This window comes from Bos indicus x Bos taurus, chromosome 18 (assembly GCF_003369695.1).
Source record: "Bos indicus x Bos taurus breed Angus x Brahman F1 hybrid chromosome 18, Bos_hybrid_MaternalHap_v2.0, whole genome shotgun sequence".
NCBI lineage: Eukaryota > Metazoa > Chordata > Mammalia > Artiodactyla > Bovidae > Bos > Bos indicus x Bos taurus.
The window spans coordinates 6,577,198-6,585,372 of record NC_040093.1 but is presented as its reverse complement, the minus strand read 5'-3'; positions in this window follow the sequence as shown (position 1 = coordinate 6,585,372).

Sequence of the window (8,175 nt, the reverse complement as noted above, 5' to 3'; positions counted from 1 at the left end):
AGGACGAGATGGTTGGATGGCATCACCGACTGGATGGACAAGTTTCAGCACGCTCCAGGAGATGCAGGATGGGAAGCCTGGCTGCTTTAGTCCATGGGGTCGCCAAGAGCCGAATACGACTGAGGTACAGAACAGTAACTGCTCCTCGCCCCACCCATCCCATAAAATCATCTCAGGCTTGGGTCTAGCACTGGCAATCAACCTTAATGCACAACATGTAAAATTATCCCTCAAATGTCTTCACATTCTCCAGTCTCTTAGGACCTTTCCCCACTATTACACAGCACTATCCACCACACTTGTCAGCAGTCCAAAATTCAGCCCTATCCCCACTGGGTTTCACTGACTGGAAAACATCCAACAAAAACCCACTTCTTTAATTCGAAGAAAATTTTCTACACTAGTATCAGACCATAGGGCTCCCCAGGTGGCTCAGTTGGGAATTTGCCGGGCAATGAAGGAGCTACAAGAGATGGGGCTTCAATCCCTGAGTCAAGGACCCCCAGGATTAGGACATGCAACCCACCCCAGTATTCTTGCTTGGAAAATCCCATGGACAGCAGAGCCTGGCAGGCTACACTCCATGGGGTTTCAAAGAGTCAGAGGCGACAGAGCACAGCAACCATTCTATATTTCTCTTGGACTCTAGTGCTGATACAATGATTCTTGTGCTGATACAAGTACCTAGCATCACTGAAAATAATCTCCTAAAATGAAGAGTCTTTGTAGTCAATTTATTACTCTGGTCATATAAACCAGAAAAGGACAGTAATAAGCCTCCCTAACACTGGAGAAAAAACTCCAGCTCCATCACTGATCCCGAAAGTTGAAATTCTAAACTAGTTCCTGAACACTTATTTCAGGTTATTTGTAAAATTATTAAGTGCCATGTCTTAATTAAAATGATTTTCCCCAAAATTTACTGTATATTTTATGCACTATGTGTGTCAGGATTTTACATGGAAAGGAATCAAACCTCTCATGTCCACAACTGAATTTACTTGGGGTGGAGGAACGGGTGGATGAGTAGGAAAGTCCGGTGACCCGAGACCACAGATAGGGAGCAGAGGCGCAGTTTAACAAGAAAAAAAGAACAAAAACAGTACCACACGTTTCCAACAGTGACTATACCTACCATTTGCTTTGAACTCTGCTTCTGGGCATGAGGGGCGGGCCCAAGTGGGCCAGAGCAGATACTGGCATGTTCCATCCTTTAGTTGCCGAGGCCTTTGGTCAGCCTTTAGAAGTACTTGGTGCTTTACTGGTGGCTCAGATGGTAAAGGAATCCACCCACAATGCAGGAGTCTGGGTTCGCTCCCTGGGGTGAGAACATCCCCTTGAGGAGGGCATGGCAACCCACTCCAGTCTTCTCGCCTGGACAACGCCATCGACAGAGGAGCCTGGCAGGCTACAGTTCATGTGGACCCAAAGAGTTAACATGACTGAGGGACTAAGCACACACACAGTGTTTCACGTCTTGAGTTGCACCACTGATTCTTCATTAGTTTAAGTAACTATCGGTAACAGTTTCAAAATAAAAGCTGGAAATTCTGTGGGATAATAACTGTCAAAAGTAAGGTTTCCTGCTGATGAGGCTGAAGCGATTCAGAGGCCTGGGAACTAAAACCAGGCGTGGCCACAGGGCTGGGGGTAGGTGGGAGTGGGGTGGGGATTAATGTAGGGTGGTGGCTGGACCCAGGAATATTCCAGGAATTAGAATTATTTAGCAGTTTAAGTAAATAAGAACTAACTTTGTGTGGGAATGACAAGCTAGAATATAAAACACACAACTCTTAGAATGGGCTACTTCATACTAACGGTTCTAAGGAGAAAAATGTCTTGACATTCCACTTCTTCAAGGATCAAGCTTAGTAGTCACTGCAGTGGCCCAGCGACAGTGCACCCTGAGGGGAATGCAGGACGGAGAAAGGCAGGCACTGCTCTGTGCTTTGGACATTCCGGCCTTGGTAGACCAGGAAGGGCCGCTTGGGCCCATCCTCCTCCTCAGGCAGTCCAGATAAGTTTAGGGGATTCTCTCCTGGTTTCAGATCACCTAGTTATTGCTTAAGGACACCAAATTTTATTTGGCACTATATTAACATACATAGCCCCCCAGTTAAAATGTGCATGAGGATCCTGGTTGAAAGATACTGGGATTTTCTCAGTTGAAGGACAATTAGTGGCACATCCCTGGTGGTCCAGTGGTAAAGAATCCACCTGCCAATGCACTGGACGTGGGTTTGATCCCTGGTCTGTGAGGATACCACGTGTCTAGGAGCAACAAGCCTGTGCAACACAAGTACTGAGCTTGTCCTCTAAAGCTTGTGTTCTGCAACAAGAGTAGCTACAGCAGTGAGAAGCCTTCACACAGCAACTAGAGAGTAGCTCCTGCTGGCTGCAACTAGAGAAAGTCCACGTGCAGCAAAACCAAATCAGCACAGCCGGAAACAGAGAAGACATTGAGTGCTGTGCACTGACCAAAACAAGGGGCGTCAGGACTCCTGTCTCCAAGCAAGCCCCAGCCAGGTTTATGTATTTTATGTACAAAATTCATAGCCCCCGCTCACTGCAAGGAGAGAAAAGCCAGTGCAGCAATGATGACCCACCACAGCCAAAAATACATTTTATAATTATTAAAGAGAAAAAAAAAGTCCTTCACCAAGAACTGCATTCTTTATAAAAAGTGTTTCTGTTCCATGCTTGTGATGACATAGCTTCAAATACTTTTGAGAAAAACTTGTATACATCATAATATATAATACTTCAGTCAATACTTCTTCAATGAAAGGGAATGTCAGTTACTTTTTGTTTAAACATTGTAATATATTTTCTTTGTTGTTCCAGAAAGCTGTCAGATGTGGACAACAAAGACGGTAAAATATAAAGTCTTGAGAAGAGTTTATTTTCACCAAAATTATCAACTTTGCACTATTTATAAATACTTCTACATGTATTAACTGACTGAACTCAAGTCCTAAAGGAACTTTCTTCATATTTATAAGGCATGTACTACGTCCCCTTTCATTGTCTTATGTGCATTTTAATCTTACAAGTCTCAAAATAACCTATAGGCTTATGTATTTGTTAGTGTAAGGCATGGAAGAAATAGAAATTAAACATTAAACCTAGCTCACAACATGTGGACAGACAAGAATGCTAAGGAAAAACCATTGAGAAAACAAAAGAAATAAGGTGGCATGATTTGAGAGAATAGCATTCAAACATGTATATTACCATATGTAGAATAGACAGTGGGAGTTTGATGTATGACACAGGGCACCAGAGCCACTGCTCTGTGACAACCTGGTGAGATAGGCTGGGGAGGGAGGTGGGTTTAGGAAGGATGGAAGCTATGTATGCCTACAGCCGATTCATGTTAATGTGCGGCAAACACCATCACAATATTGTTAAAAAAAAGAAATTTTACTACAGCTGACAAGAACCATGGAGCATATTACTTATTTCTATAATGTGACATTAACACTAATATCCTCTGGAAAACTGGACTTCTGTTTAGTATTTATTACCTAATAAATATTTCCAAACGTTAATGTTCATTAGGCTACTGTAAAAGTTCCTTAGGCAAGAGACAGTAAATAGTAATTTATCTGTCTAGTAAGATAGACAAATAGTAAGCTACTACCATCTTCAAAAACTGTACAGAACAATGGAACATATTGGTACTGCAGTAAAAGGAATGTTATAAATTCATAGCATGAGTAAACATTCAGTGTTTTCTTACACAGTCTCACTGTGGTTTTCCCATGTTTGACTACTGACTTCTTTAGACTTTAAAAAAAACCACTTCCTGTGCTGCTTCTCTGGGCAGACTGAGACAAAAGACTAAGGCCTCCTTTCTTCGATACCAACTGGTAACTTACCAGAGCAGGTAGCTTCTCCTTGCCATCAGTAATCATCTTAACACTCCACAAATGTCACCATTCCTTGTTAGTCAAGCTTTTTCTCCCAACAGCTTCTAAGTCTACCCTGCTCCCACTAGAAAGTTTCAGCAGTTAACATTCTCATAACATTTTAGCATATGGCTACATCTGTCTCAATATTGAAACCAAACTTTGGGTTTGGTTCCATCCTGTTCCAGTGGGTGACTGCAAAGTAATAAGAACCAATACGTTGTCAACTGAATATAAGAAATTTCTACTCTATCAAACAAAAAAAATTCCCATCATATAGTGTGGGTTCTAAATTATTTCCACAGCTGCCCTGGTGGCTCAGTGATAAGGAATCCACGTGCCAATGCAGGAGACATGGGACACATCCCTGGTTGGGCAAATTCCCACATGCTGTGGAGTTACTGACCTCATGAGCCACAACTATTGGGCTAATAATAAATAATAATAATAATAATACTTTCAGAATGTTCCAAGCTCAAAAAGAGCTATCATTTTAACCTTATTTCCATAGTTTTTTGTTTCCTAATTTTTGCCCGTTTATTATTCCTATTTTCACTTCATGTAAATTAGGCACATGCTATTAGTTTCATTCAGGCACAAAAAAAGGCATCAGGAAATATAATTGCTCCACTATGGACAGTGTGGAGAGAATAACTCAAGTGCAAATTATTAGTATATAATCCCAAAATTGTCTATTCTTTGATTTCATCATGAAAAGAAATTCTTCTACCTTCTTTCAACCTTGAGAGCCTTTGGCACATTCCTAGTTTGTTATGAAGAACTGAGGTGGCATAAAGCTGTGTAGCTGGAAGAAACATGATCCATTCCGAGTTATGGAACAAATGATACAAACTTTATTAGAGCACAAGACTTATGATACATTCTGAATAAAACAGAGGCACAACATAAGTGACAGCAATTAATTTGAAGCAGATACACACACATACTTTTCTGGTTCTTTTGACTAAATTTCCAAGAAAACTGCTCTCTTCAATTTCAAAGAATAAGTTTCCATTAATCATTCATATACAACAGGAATTCCCAGTTCATTTATATACAACAGCAGTTCCCAGTTAAGGGAGAAAACGACCAGCATTTCCCTGGTATAACTTCTCCCACGTGGTCAGTCCCCAGTAACCTGTCAACTCTCCTCCCAAGAAAAGCCCAAGTCCCAGAATGTCTAGCCTGCTCTTTTCATGGTCAGACGGTACAGCATTCAGTCCTATAACCCAAGGTGGCCTGTCTACGGAAAGGCACCCTAATATGAATGATGTCTTAACTTTTTACATGATTCTCTGTCCCTCACTGATTCTAATTCACACACCATTGAATTTCATATTTTAGTGGCCCTGTTTACCCACGAAAAATGGATATGAATGAACCACAGCTAAGGAAGTCTGCCCCTTCCTCTTACTCATTTCTTTGCAGAGACCATCATGAAAGTCTCAAAGAAAGCTATAAAAGTTTTCAAACCTTGTGGAAATATCATGAAAAACAATGTCACCTTCTCTAGAAAACTCAAGTAACTAAATACACACTGAAGGTAATGGGTCATTTCCACACGTTATTAAGTTTCAACACACGACGTAAGTATACTGCCTTAATATAATAGGTTAATTGTTAGAAAACTAAAGACTTATTTATTCCTAAAATGAATTATCTCTTATATGATCTGTTGCAAGTCCAAAATTTTACCAAATTCATTACCACTACACAGATTCTCCCCGATATGAATTTTGGGAGGAATCTTGAGGAAATATGGTTTTCTTCAATGTGTTTCCAAATTCGGTGTATCTGTACAGTTTCTGACCTGCACAAATCACTTCATTATATCCAAGGTGAATATTTGATGTAAAAAAACACACAATATTCATTACCTGTGCAAGCTTGCTCTCCATATAAATCCTCTCACATTTCAGTTTTGATCAATGGGTTAAAGCTTCAGTGTGCACAATTTGTGTGGTTTCTCTGAAAGACATATATTCTGAAGTCTAGTACACTCGGAACCCTAGAGAAAGCCCCTGACCATCCATTTCCAAGACTCCTCTTCACTATGGACTCTTACCTAATACTTCAATCCAAGGTGAAACTTTTCCCACTCCCGTTGCATTTGTAAAGCACTGCTCCAGTTATGTTCCCCAACTTAGACATTTGAGTAAAATCCTTTTCACAAATACTGTATTTGTGTGATTTAATTCCAGAATACATATTCTCAGATACCTAAAGAGTGAGAAGCAATTTTGAAAACTGGACAGGGAAGCCTGGCATGCTGCAGTCCATGAGGTCGCAAAGAGTCGGACACGACTGAGCGACTGAACTGAACCGAACAGCTTGGTAGGCTACCATGCTTCTACTAGAAAGCTTCAACAGTTAACAAACATTCTCATAAGAGTTTAACATATGGCTTGATTTGTCTCAAAATTCAAACCAAATTTTGGGTTTGGTTCCATCTTGTTCTTTCTGTGACTGCAAAGTAACAAGATCCAACATATTGGGGACTGAATATATGAAATTTCTAGTTTATCAAACAAAAAAAAATTCCCATCATATAGTGTGGATTCTAAAGTATTTCTGGGTCTTCCCTGGTGCTCAGTGGTAAGGAATCCGCCTGCCAAATAGGAGACATGGGACAGATCCCTGGTCTAGAAAATTCCTACATGCTTTGGAGATATGCCTAAGCCACAACTATACAACCAAAAACAAATGAATAACAAAATATAATTTATTTCAGAATCCTCCCAGATCAAAAAGAGCTATCACTTTTAACCTTATTTCCGAAGTTTTTTATTTCCTAATTTTTGCACATTTATTATTCCTATTTTCACTTCATGTAAATTAGGCACATGCTATTAGTTTCATTTTGGCACAAGCGGACATTGGAAATATAATTGTTCCGTTATGGACAGAGTGTGGTATAATAACTGAAGTGCAAATTATTAGTATATAATCCCAAAATTGTCTATTGTTTGATGTTGTCATGAAAAGAAATTCTACATTCTTTCTACCTGAAGAGCCTTTGGTGCATTCCTAGTTTCTGTTATGAAGTTGAGGTGGTGAAAAACTGTGTTGTTGGAAGAAACATGATCCATTCAGGGTTATGGGGGAAATGATACAAATTTTATTAGATCACAAGACTTAGGATACATTCTGAAGAAAACAGAAGTACAACATAAATGGCAGCAATCAGTGATGAAACAGATACACACGCATACTTCTCTGGTTCTTTTGATCCCATTTCTCTTCAACTTCCAAGAAGTTTCCATTAATCATTTATATGCAGTGGCAATGTTAAGGGAGTTAAGGGAGAAAATGACCAGCATTTTCCTGCTATAATTTCTCCCACGTAATGTCTTCAGTAACCTGTCAACTCCCCTCCCATGAAAAGCCCAAGTCTCTTAATGTCCAGGTTGCTCTTTGCATAGGCAGATGGTACATCATTCAGTCCTATAATCACAGTGGCCTGTGTACAGAAGGGCATCCTGAACATAATGAGCATGCTGAGTCCTGTCATGGTTTGACATGGTTCCCTGTCCCTCACTGATCCTACTTCACACACCATTGAATTCGATATTTTAGTGTCCCTGTTTACCCATGAAAGATGGATATTAACGAAACACACCTAATGAAGTCTGCCCCTTCATCTTACTGATTTCTTTGCAGAGGCCATCATGAAAATCCCTAAGAAAGCTATAAAAGTTTTCAAACCTTGCGGAAATGTCATAAAAAATAACGTCACCTTCTCAAGAAAACTCAAGTAATTAAATATACACTGAAGATTAGCGACTATTTCCACAGGTCATGAAGTTTCAAAATACTTAACATAATTATATTGCCATAACACAGGAGGTTAATTGTTGGAAAACTAAAGATTTATTTATTCTTAAAATGAATCATCTCACATGATCTGTTGTAAGAACTGTCCCAAAATTTTACGAAAGTCATTACAATTCTAAGGATTTGCCCCGATATGAATCTTGGGGGGAATCTTGAGGAAATACGTTTTCTTAAATGTATTTCCAAATTCAGTGTATCTGTAGTTTCTGGCCTGCATAAATCACACCCAAGGTGTGAATATCTCATGAAAAAATTCATTACTTCTGTAAGCTTGCCCTCTTAGGTTCCATCATTTTGATCTTTGTGTTAACGCTTTAGTGAGCACATTACTTCTGTGTGGTTTCTCTGAAACATATATTCTGAAGTCTAGTGTACTCTGAAGCCTGCAGAAAGGCCTTTGCCATCCAATTCCAAGACTCCTCTTTACTAT